General features: G+C 32.6%; 1 protein-coding gene across 1 annotated transcript in view; it reads left to right on the top strand.

Moving 5' to 3' along the window:
- The first annotated feature begins 1,102 nt into the window (after positions 1-1,102).
- Positions 1,103-13,197, top strand: part of LOC129216694 (thyrostimulin beta-5 subunit-like) — a 62,976-nt gene continuing 50,881 nt past the window's right edge. The window contains exon 1 of the mRNA XM_054850910.1: positions 1,103-1,179. The gene's annotated coding sequence lies outside the window, so the exon portion shown is untranslated. The remainder of the gene's footprint in view (positions 1,180-13,197) is intronic.

Here is a 13,197-nt window from a genome sequence, read left to right as displayed (position 1 = left end):
TTTATGATTTTGTAAGTATGAGTGTATTATTTTCCATAAAGTATTAAAAAGAAAATATTTTCTAGCATGTTTTCAGACGTAATTTTTTTCGGTTACAGTTTACTATTCAAACTTCACTCCAAGAAGCTAATGTTAGTTGTGCGAAAAAATAACGTATTTCGATTTTTATCAATAGCGTTTTTTAGTATTTTTTAAACAAAAAACAGAAAACATGCATTGAAAAAATTGGAATACATTTCGGTTCTGAAAAATATTTATGCTTTTTATAGTAAGGTTTTTTAGATGAAAAGATTTAATTTTCCCCTTAAACTTTCTGTTACTAATTTAATTATTTAAAATATAACCTTTCAAAGTTTGAAATTAAAACTCACTTTCATATCTGATCTACGTCATAAGTTGCTTCCGATAAATTTTGTGTACTTTTAAAAGTTCCCCGCAAAGCTTAATGTTAACAGATTCTCATTGAACTATTTAAATTTGATGAACAATTGTTCAGATTTAAAAAAAAAAAAGAAAAGAACTGTTGGAATGAGATTTTTTTTTTTTTTTTTTTTGAATGGAATATTCCTTGAAAAGTGTAAGGAACATGATGACAGAGATGTATAACAAACTGATATACCTGCACGCATTTCCTCATCTCAAAACCATACATTCAAATTTACTTATCAACATTAAGTTTGCCTTATTAAGAATTTTTTTTTTCTTATGTAAAAATGTTCTTTTATTTATTTCTAAACATGCTTTAAAAAAAAAAGTCTAAAAATGACATCTTAAGAATAGACTAAAAGTGACATCTTAAGTACGGTTGACACTAGTGTAACATCGCTTCGTTATCACATTTCATATCCAGTTTTCGCTAAAACTGAATTGTAAGTTTTTAAAAAAATCTCAATTTTTAAAAAAGTATCCATTTATCTTAAAAGTACAGAGAAAGAAAGTATCTAGAAACTGCAACGTGCCTCTCGGGAGCGAACAATTAAGTTTCGTTCAGTGACGTCCTCGGCGGGCGTCATCGAGTGACGTCACGTGGCGTGGGAGGCTCAAGGCAGCCAATGACCAGGCTCCACTAGCCACTCGGAACCGGAGCCCGGAGGAGCTCGCATCCCTCTCCATCAGTGCGTGTTTTGCTCCGTTTTTCGCTCTTCCTTGTTCGGCGCGAATCGAAAGAAACAGAACCGGGTAAGTATCCTTTCATGTTCATCCTTGGTTTGCTGTGAAATTTTGAAGGTAATATTTAAAAAAGGGTGTGAGCGAAAATTTCGTTTGGTTTTACTTAGTTTTAAATTGAGCAATCATGAATTACTTATTATCTTCACATGACCAAAGTTGACGTTGCTCTGATTTTTCAGATTACCATGACGACGATTATTTTTATTATTTATTTAGGCAGCGAAATTTTTGTCGACAAAGTTACTAATCGCATGGAGTTTGATTTTATTCATATTTTTTCAAGGCTTAACTCAAGCAGACGTTACTTTATAAAAGAGTTTTTGTGTGTGTGTGTGTAAAATTACTTTTTTTTTTCAAAAAAAAAAAAAGCACCAGTGTAGATGAACTTAAATAGCAAAACTTACATTCTAAATACAAAATTCGCAGGTTACTGATTCCTCTCATTTAAGATTTATAGAGACATAAAAATACATAATGTTATATGCTGTAAATAATCTTTAGTATAAGTGTACTGGTGAATATCGGCTATAATAACCACAACTTTATTACCGCTTCCTAATCACTATTTCTTTTTTTCTTCCTTTTTTTTTTTTTTTTTTGATATACCTCGCACTACCTAATGTATAAAAAATCACCAGTCACAATGTTACGGGTGTGAATTTCTTCCATTCCATCTGTAGAAACAAGAAACTCAGGAAGTAGTCCTATTCGTGATTTTTTTTAAAACATAATTTGAGATCAAGACGTGAAATTCAAATGAATGCTAGGATACATTTTGAAATCAAGTTATTCAAACATTTAGAATTTAATTAACTATTTTCAATATTGTATGATTTTCTTATTAATTCCAAGATTAAGCATTTAGTTTGCGCCTGAATAAACTAAACTAATTAATGTATTCTGTTAAAATGAAAAATAAATTAGCTTTTTAACTTCATTCATCATCTATTATACTTTATATATGTTAAATATATAAAAGGGCTTTGCGCATGTGTGTGTATGTATGTACAAATCCACTGTTTATGTCGGATTTTTACCGAATTCGTAATAAAGATTCTTTGATGCTCAAAAGTTCACATTGGAGAGTTTTTGTCACCCTATAGGTTACTCCCTTTCACATTGGAAGGTTTTAAAAAGCAAATCCACAGTTTAAGTCGGATCTTCGCCGACTTTGACACACAAGCCCTTTGATGCTAAGGAATTCATGTATTTCTCCAGAAAATCCATTAAATGGAATTTTTACGCTTATTTAGTTACAATTAATGAATTTTTAGAATTTGAAAATAAGCAAAAGAGGTCTAAATTTAAATTTTGAGTCATAAAATTGCTCTTTTCTGCATGCTAAGAGGAAATTGTACTTTTTTTTCTTTTACTTAAACTTGATTGTTGAACAAGTTGCGTCACTTGTTATAGCTTTTGTTTTTGAGGTAGAACGTGCAACACCGTAAGAGGCAGCGAGGAAACTATAAAATAGACTAGATGAGGGCGGTCACCCACTCCTTGAGCGAGATACAGGAACATTCTTCAGGTATATTAAAGTTCCAAATACGGCAATTTTACATAATCATCGATGGTGTAGAAGAAAGGGAGCTCTTTCCTTCAATTCTTCCGGAATTGAAATTTTGAAAACGCAATCGTGCCCATCTCTTATTACTCTGGGGATAGGGACCGGAACTTTTTACAGGACTTTTTCCGAATTTGAAGTTCCAAAACCTCAAGTTCAGACGATCTTAGATGACATGAGAGTTTCTTCAAGGGGGCTCCCCCTGCATGGTTTTCGAAGAAACACAGCTGTGGGACACCTTCGATTACCTAAAGGTAAGCGATGGGGTTCAATACACTCCTTCGAAAGTTTTTAGAAATTGAAATTTCAAGGAATAAAAGTAAAAAATTGCCGCCTCCTTTAACATTTTCTGTATGCGTCCTTGTGTATGCATGTACTTGTGACTTTTATTGTTATCCAACATAAAATAATTTGGATAATTCCAGGCCCATCTTTTTTTTTTTTTTTGAACTAAATTTGCCCATAGTACTAAAGGCAACGCGTTTCAATTCTGTAATAGTATAGCTCTTAAAGTAGTTTCGGAAGAGTTCGGACCAAGTCTTACCGAATTTAGTTTCTCTACTATATGTAATTTTTTTTAAATCATTTTAATGGCAAAAACTGATAAAATTAAATCATTAAATTGAATGGATTCGATTGTAAATATACGTTCATCAACATTAGAAAGGTACTGTACAATTTATAGATGAGGAAAATTTTAGCTATGGGCAGTTACAACTGATAAGTTTGATGGCAAGTATATATTTCTCACAGTCAGGGGCGTGCACAGGGAGGGGGAGAAGAGACGTCTGTTGGCCCCGGGACTGAGCCTGAAGGGGGTCCAAGATTTTTTGAAGGGGGTGAAATATATGTAAGGAAGTAGGGTAAACAATATGGAGGGGGGGTCCGTAAAAGTCATTAGTGAGGAGCCCCAAAATTTCTGGGCACGCCCCTGCTCACAGCTGTTATTACAGTAGAACTTTAATAATGCGAATCAGTAGGGGATCCTATAAAATGATTAAAAAATCGGATAGTTGTTGTGTTTTTTTTTTTTACAAAAGAGGGTTAATTCTAATTAATTGCTGTTTGTATGTTGAAATTGGGAGAAAAAAAATTTCCAGAGAAAAGTCTTTTAGTTAATTAAATGAAAAAAACCGACCACCTTGCGACGTTCGAGAGTCAGTTACAAAAAAGAACTATAAGACAAAGACTCATCACTTAATAATGTCCCCGCTTCGCCAACACTATCTTCGCATAGTAAAGGGCACGTAAAGTGAACCAATATTTCGCGAATCGCAAAACGCTTCCATCTTATTTTTTTTTCTAAAATTCTGAAAGCTTTTTGAATAATCAGCGAATCGGATTGCCAGAGTTCGGTGAGTTGGTGTTTTACTGCACTTACATTTTTGCAATTTGGATCCTGAAAAACATAATCAATAACACAAGTAACATCAAAATATGTGCGTTAATCTCTGATTATCATTTATGATAGAATATCGCAGAAATAGTTGATAAAATTTTTAAATGGAAAAAAAAACCCTAATCTTAAAAGTTTTGTTTCAATATTTCGTGACGAATAAAGTTCAACGTTGGAGGCTAAGTTTTCTGTAAAACTTGCTTCACTGGTAAAGCAACGCAATTGCAAATAAAACCGGAATACTCCCTGCTCTCGCTGTAATACCTTCACAGATCAAACGAGTATGAAGTATTGAATCCAAATTGACTAATTAAAGATGATAAAAGTTTTTAAACTGTTTAAAAAATTTTAACCGCTCGTAATCCCCTTATTATAGGAAATGGTAGTAGGCCTTGGTATAGGCCTTGGTTATTATAGGAAATTTCAATATTATACATCCTTAGCTATATTTCTTGTTAAATAGAGAGTAAAATAATTCAATTTCTTGTCATATTTTCTAGTTTGCAGCTTTTAAAGCCTTTTTAGTGTGTTCTTGCAGCAAAATATTTCATCAAAATCTTTTACATCTTGCAGAGAATATTCTCACAAATAAAATTGAATAATGAGTTTGTATTCACTTTCATAATTTTATCATGTTCGAATAGAGCAACCGGTTAACAAGTTTATTGATTTAATGATATAAGTAGTGAGAGTCTATATAATGTCTCATGCACCATCGGTTAACTGTTATAGACCCGAAGAGAGGCCATGACAGCGTAGTCGGAAACTAGGGGCCCTAGCCTTGACGGGAGAGAGGGCGACAAGACTGACATAAAAAAAGAAAAGTAAAAAAGCGAAAAAAGAAAGGAAAAAGAGAAAAGGGGGGACTCCGAATAAAAGAAAACGTACAGATTTTTTAAATTTTACTCTTTTGGTATTTACCGTTGTAGTACGTAAAACAGGGTTAATTATTTTCTAGTTAATTAATTTCGAAAAAGTGAGGGGGCCAGATCAAAGGTACACGTGTCTCCCCTCCCCCTCCGGTTTTGATAAAAATAAAAAAAATTTCAACCAGTAAAAGACATAGGTACTTACGACATCGCTCTCAGGTCAACTCCATTTTCTGAGCCTTTTCATGTTATTTAGACTTTTTAAACTATTTTTCCCTCATGCAACTACATATCATCTAATGTTTGGCTTCTTCTGGATTCTCTAAATTAGTTAATTCTATTCTTTTTGCTCAATTTCGAAAAAAGGTCCTACCTTCAGTAACAGACAACGAAAAATCTGATGATACCAAGTGATATCATCTGATGTATTCTGATATATTCTAATATATGATAATATATTCTGATGATATTCAGAAACAGATAGAATGAGGAAATGATGAGTAATGAACAGAATTCTTTTTTTTTAAATTCAAAATGTACAAAAGTTCTTTATTTCTATAACTAAAGCCTTATTAAATTTAAATGAACATGAAACACCAGCTGACCTCGTAGCAGTTGTTCATAAACTTCCACCACTAACTTGAAAGTACCAACTGGCTTACAAAATTCATTCTGATAACACTAGATGGTTGCATTGCATTCATTTGTCACAGCAATATCAGTTTTACCCGCTTAAAATCTTTATACAGTGAAACCTCCGAATAGCGGACAGTCAAAGGACTAGAAGTTTTGTCCGTTATTGGGAGGTGTCCACTATTAGGAGGAATTACTTACTTTACCTTTTTCAAAATGGTCTGTTGTTCCCTTTGTAGAACACAATCGAAACAATTGCGAAAGGTTTACTACATTTTATGTCAAGTGTAATTAATCTTTTTTTTTCTTAATAAAGGTATACTGACAGCACACACTTGTCTTAAAAAGCATTTAATCAATTAAAAGTAATCAGTTAAAACAGTTTGACATCTCTTTTTTGCATTACCAACGGCGGCGATTCGGCCGAGCAACCCCCCTCCCCCCACACATTTTTTTATGGTTAATTTATTTATTTTATCTCGAGTATCACTATTGCATGATTGACAGTTGGCAATATGACCTTGAATATGGGCAAATCTTTTTCATATCTAAAAATTAAACAATCCAACGAAACCACGGCGCCATAAAGCCGACTACTACCGGCGCCGGTCTGCTCAATTGCATCTCCCGGGAGCCCCAGTTAGAAAAAGCGCCCAGTTTCCTCTTTTTTATCTTAACTTTTGAATAGTTATTGTATACAAAATTCATTAAAATCTTTAAAAAAAAACGTTCAATAATTGTTAGACCTGACATCAGTTTTCACTTATCTGCTTCAATACTCTCAAAACTAGCCGTTACAAAATTATGACTTTTTTTTCTTTTTCATTTTTTGCTGCCCGCAAAAAGTACCATGCCTTTTAGTTCTTTTTTTTTTCCTGCCCCCAACTTTTAAGCCCCAAACGCTGCATCTGCCAACTACCACCCTTTTAATTCCAAGAAACAGTAATAAGGAAATTGACGAGGGGGGGGGGTATCAGTTGTGGAGGATGAAAAGCTTTGTAAGGCTTGCAAGTTACTAAGATATTCTGTGAAAAGAAAAAGAAAACGGAAGTGCTACGATCGCAAGGAACATTTTTTGTGAAATAACTGTCCATTATTCGGAGTGTTCGTTATTCAGAGTGAATTACATGGAATGGCCTATATTGAGGGACTGGGACTTGCAAAAATGTCCGTTAATTAGAGGTGTCCGTTATTCGGGAGTGTCCGTTAAGGGAGGTTTCACTGTATATAAAAATGGAGTTTGGTAAATTTCTTCCCTAAGATCTCAGAAACTACTCGGCAGATTTGACTGAAACTTTCACCGTTTGTTCATTTTGGTACTGGGAAGGTTTATAGACCAGTTCGAAAAAAATCCGATTGATAGTTCCCTTTTTATTCCAATTTTAGTCCCAATTTTCGCATAAATGCCCCAATATGGGGTGGAAAAAAACGTGCACATATTAACATTATATGTCCATCGAAAGCGCCAATTTTTCTGCTGAAGATAGCATCTGTTCGAAGTTTCTAAGTTGTATAAAAAACGAGTTATGAGCTTTTTTGTTCCCTGTTCGAAGGCTTTCATCAACCCAAGTCATTATTTGGTGTGTCATCTCAACTCCCAAGAATTGTTGTATTGTTGAATATTTTTGCGTTTCGTCTGACTTTTTGAGGCTTTTCTCAAGTCAAATCTTAAAGTAACGTTTTTCCACAAGATTGGATAACAATAAATGGATTTGACTGATCATTTTACTTTTAAACAGAACTTATGTAATTAATGGTTTATTATTATTATTTATGCTGATTGGACACTTGCTCACTATATCCAACCAACCAGCAGAAATATCGCCAGAATTTTTTCAGAAAGATTTCAGTAGCTGATGCATCTGGCAGTTTTTTCCACTGTCGCTGTTTTAGAGCCCAAAGACTACGTAATAATGTTTCTCAGCTTTTACCATATAAAAAAAATATCGCCAATCAAATATACTTAAAAAAAAAAAAAACTGTGTAAAATAATTCAACAACTAAATTAGGCAAATCCATAAACCGCACAAAAACTTCCATTAATTTTTCTCTTTACACGATTTCAAACAATCGCGAAATTTTACTACTTATTTTGGAAACATTTCGGATGAAACCGTTTAGCGCCATTTTTTTTGACCAAAAGTATCTCAGCATCTGGCAACAATATTTCTATAATAAAAATTAGTAAGGAGGGGAGTATTATCGAAAGTGTCCCAAAATGATTCTCGCAAAGTTGGTAAGATTTTAAACCGCACTAAGTGCCCACAAAAATTAATATTTCCCAAAATAACTAAAGCAAGTGTTAGGGGAACACGGGCGGCTACATTTTTTAAAACAGTTCGTACATCAATAGCCATACAGAGAAGGTTTTAGATTAAAAGAAAAAAGTACTAACAGATAAATCTTTTTAAACATGTAAAGTTTAATTTCAAATTTCGGAAATTCTTCAAATTTGTATATGCTTAAATGTCGTGCTTTCGTTTCTAATTGAATACTATTTTGTTCTTTATACTTATTGCTATTTTAGTTTAATGAATAAGGAAGAAGCTCGATTTTTAATCACGTCAAAAAGGTTTATTTTGAATTCTTTCGCTTAAAACAGAAAACAAGGGCTAGTAACGATTGTTTCTCATAATTATTGCTAACCCAGGCAACGCCGGGTATTTTTGCTAGTACTTATTTAAATTCAAACTAATGACTGTCTGTTACTGGACCCTTGTCTGTTACTGGTGCCGTTACCATAAACTTTCTTAAAATAATTATTCGTGTTAAATAAATAACAATAAATTCTTTTTAAACATAAGACAAGTTACAAAATACTTAAATTACTAAGGAAATCACGAAAGACATTAATGTTATATTTATATCCATGATTGCCGGTAGGGTGGTGTACTTTCACCCCCTGACTTTCAAAAATAAATTTAAATAATAAGATAGGGAAAAGCTACAAAATACATTGTAGAAATTTGTGGAATTGTGAAGCCTTAAAACGCGGTTATAGGCCATATTAATTGGCGTTAGAGGAAGGAATGGAGCTCCGGGACTCTCCTTTATCGTTTTTCTCCTTTTCTGAAAAATAAATAGAATCCCCCCCCCCAACATCAAGTTTTTCGAAATTGCGAAATTGCAGTCCCAAAAGCGCAATTGTAGACAAGCTTTAAAGATTTTTACGGAAAGGGATTATGGAACCCCTGGAACTTTTTTCAAAATTGAAGTCCTGAAACCAGCCTGAAGGAAAAAAAATCTTCATATAATCCGCGGATAATAGGTATGATGCAAAAAAAAATCAAATAAAGGTTTGTTTTTACATACAATTTTAGTAACTAAATTGAAAAGGTGAGCAAGCAATAACTTTTAAGGTGTATTCAAAACTAATATAAAAAATAATCAAAAAATTATGATTTCTTCTCTAAATTTTCATTATAGTTCATTAATTACTTGAAGAAAAAGAGCCAAGAAAGGAGCAAACGGTTTAAAAACGTAAATGAAGGTTTCTTCCTTTACTGTATGTTGTTTATTTTACATATCATGGAATCACTTAAGAACATTAAAGTTATGTAAAATAAACAACAAAAAGGCAGAATTTCGGTGAATCCTGCTGTAAATGTATTGAAAATCAATGCTTTGGTGTTGAGGGGGATAAAAACACGCACACACCCACCCAGACAATCCGCGGCAGCATATAATTCACACCTCAAAAACTTTACTTTTTTAACAGATAATCCACGGATTATGTGCAAGAAAGTGCGGTACTATCCCCTTTTGTTTAATTTCAAGAGCGTAAGCGCAAAAAAAGAAAAAAAAAAGGAACATAAATAAAGTTATAAATTATTTTCTGAAAAAAGTGAAAGGGCCCGGGCCCCCTCCGACCCCTTCCACGAGCCGCCACTGATCTTTGTAATACTTTCACAGATAAAATGAGTCTGAAGTATTTATATACAAACTGGCGAACTGAAGATGATGATGATTAGACGCCACAAATCGAACATTTATAAATGACTAGCTGTACCCGACGCGCGTTGCTACGCCAACAAAAAAATACATCATTATACTGATTTTCGTGACAATCGGTTGAACGGGGCAGAAGTTGCTACTCTGCAGTGCCACCTGGTGGCAAATGGCTTCAATGAGCATATTATGCACCTTCTCCGTGGAAAAATACATATATATAGCAATTTTCATAATAATCGGTCCAGGTATCAAGTGAAGCCGTGACTATACTCAAATTTTGTACTCACGCAGAGAAAAAGTTTTAAATCCCCCCGTTGCATGAAAAGCCATAAAACAATAAAGAAAGAATTTATTTGTTCAAACTCAAGAAAAATGGCAACAGCTAACTTCTTATCAATGAGATCTTTCACGCGAATTAATTTCTGCAGCCGATGATTTTATTCGTATTTATCCAATGGATTGTGACTTAAATTGGAATAAAAAAGGAACTATCGATCGGATTGTTTTCGAACTGGTCTATAAACATTCCCAGTACCAAAAATAACAAACGGTGAAAGTTTCAGCAAAATCTGCCGGGTAGTTTTTGAGTTCATGGATGACATACAGACAAACATTCATTTTTTTTATATATATAGATGATCTTGGAGTTATTCAATGTGTATGTGATTTCAAGCAATGTAGCAGAAAAAAAAGGAGAAAAAGATACATTATTTTTTTATAATGAAACACTCACTATGAAACACACATTTCATTGTGAAACACACTTTCACTATGTTTCAAAAGGAGGAGTCCTACGTCGAAAAAAGAAATGTTTTCGAAATTATCGGTGAAATTTATGAAAGAAAACTTTTCTTGTTTTCCTTTATAGCAAGTATTCTATAAAATAGCTACGTCAGTTAACTCATCTTAAATATGAAAAAAAAAAAACTTTCTCCCAGAATTAAACGAAGTTAACTTTCTCGGACGCCATCATTAATTTCATCTGTCTTCCCCTCTCCCCACACCCAAACTAACTTTTGAGTTAATGTTCAAATTCGAACAAAATCTCGGAACTCCGCCCCCCCCTTAAAAAATCTTAGCTGGAAAATCCCTTCTAATGTTTTATTTTTTTATTTAAACGTTTTTTCGCTGAAGTCGATTAAGTTCAAGCAAACAGCAGTAGTTCAAATTAGCCCACAGAGAAATTTAAGGCAAACATATAAACGGAAAGACGAAATTGCTTCTAACAAACTTTCTTGAAGAAATCTGTTGGAGTAGTTCTGTTGGAAAAGTTCTGTTATTAAAGCTATATTCAAGGCAGTTTTTGAAAAGCTGTGAAAAAATTAGCATTGAAGAGAGAATTACGTGTTTTTTCCTCTAAAAACAAACAGCTCTAAAAGTTTGGTATCAAAAAATAGATAAAACTGACTGCTTCTGAATACACTCCAATTTTCTGGTTTCAAAAAATAGGAAAAAGGTAGTTAATAAATTTAAAAATATTATTTCTCGTAGATCTGACATTAGTAAAATTTAAGGATTGATTGACTGAATCAAAATAAAGTTAATTCAAAGAGCCAGTGATTTTCTTGCGTATATGAAGGCGATTTTTTTTTTAAACTCCAAAGCTTTAATTCAGTTTTTTTTTTTTTTTTTAATATTTATCATTAATAAATACTTTTGCTTGCTAAAATTAACCATGCATGATATCCATCCGCCTTTAAACATTAATTTAAGAAAGATCGGAGCATACTGTGTACGTAATTCATGTCACTAAACTATATAACTATCAGAATATTTTTTTCTCTCGGGAAGACAAATAGTGTGATATGGAATAGCAGTAATGTATAGATAGAAAAAATTCTCCCCCCAGCTTAACAAGTCATGTCATTTATAGAGAACTGGACACACGTGTGGAGAAATGTGTGAGACACGATTTACTGATACTTTCAAAGCCTCTCGCTTTCTCCAAAGAGCTGAGTCTTATTATGTTACCTTCTTTTGGGAAAACCACAGTGCTTGAAACATCAATACGCAACCAAACTATAAAACTTTTGCTAATAAGTCACATAACCCACTGGAGATAGGGAGTCCAATTTGGTTGTTATTCGGTGCTTGTTAATAGTAACCTCTGATACATTGAGTTACAACACCTAAAAATAATTTCAACATAAAGAGTACCAACTTTGACAAGGAATTGAGAAAACGCTGCAGTTTAAGTAGTAAATGTAAATTGCACTTCAAAGTAAAAAAATAATACTAGTTTCTGATCAAAATCAATAGAATTTTTAATGTAGTTCATGTCGGCAACAAATTTAGAAAGAAACGTAATTACCTTTACATTAATATTTGTTCGTAATGTATCGCATAGGAAAATTATTTAGTTTAAGAAAATAATGGTTTTGACTCGGAGTCTTTTTAAATTTACATTTGATTTTTTTTTTAATGTTTTCAATATTAAATTTACTAGAACTTCTAAAATAATACTAAAAAGCAGTATTCTTGCTGTTTAAAAACGTCCATTCCTTTTTACTTTTCAGCGAAATTTTTAATTGTAGAAATGGTAGTTTTTTGTTTTTTTTCCACAAGAATTGTCCATCTCTCTCTCTTTCTCTCTTTTTTTATTTGAAATTTTAAGTCACATGGACAGCGGGCAAATTGTACGAGACTTCACTGGAAATGTACCAGAACACATTTTCTGAACCTGCTCCAACTTTATTACATATTTTTTTAAATATTATTTGAGATATTTTACTGCCAACGGAAAGCTTATTTTCTAGAGTTTTAAAATTGATTGCAAATTACTCAAAATTCTTATCGTAGATGTGAGTGATTTCTTTGTGGCAACCAATTACTTCAAATGATGAACTCTCATACTTATTCGAAATATTGTTAAGTGTTCGGTGCAACTTCAAACTTTCTTTAAATGACGACACAGTTCTTGAGAAAACGCAGAAGATTTATTTACAACTATGTACATGAAATATCGTTAACAACTGCTAAATTAACCATAGCAATTAGACAAATATCAATTAACACCGTCAACTCAACGGTAACACACGTATTTACATCAAAATACGAAATAATACAACGGCTGATACTAGACTATGCAAAAACTAACTCTTATTCAAAATAAATACGACTTTTATATTCAGTACAGAAATATCCAAAAAATCCTATTACGTTCTACCAATTTCTCATGTTTTCGTTTTATTCATTCACAAATTTTATCAATCAGAAATAGGGGGTACCGTATACTTAATTTAAAAGTAAAGGGGGTGTTTATTCATTCTAAGAAACTATTTACAGGTTACGTTACTAAGATAATTTTAGATGAAGGATAATGGAACAAACGCCAAATTTTGCCAGATTACAAAAAAATAATCATAAAAATAATTACTATTTACAGAATTTTTAACAATATTTATTGGAACTCAGGTAATTTCATCTGTAAAATTTAAGAAAAAGCCTTCGATTTTCTGTTTATAAATTCATATTATGTGGACCTACATGTTTAAAGAGAGGCTCAGGACCTCTTTTAAACTCTCCCTCTATCTGTTGAAGAAACAAAATGAATTAGCTAATTCTTATCATCCAGTTATAAGTTTTTGATAGAAAAAAAAAATAATAACAATTTG

Source organism: Uloborus diversus, chromosome 2 (assembly GCF_026930045.1).
Source record: "Uloborus diversus isolate 005 chromosome 2, Udiv.v.3.1, whole genome shotgun sequence".
Classification (NCBI taxonomy): domain Eukaryota; kingdom Metazoa; phylum Arthropoda; class Arachnida; order Araneae; family Uloboridae; genus Uloborus; species Uloborus diversus.
Note: the sequence above shows the minus strand (reverse complement) of the source record. Positions and strands in the feature narration are given on the sequence as shown.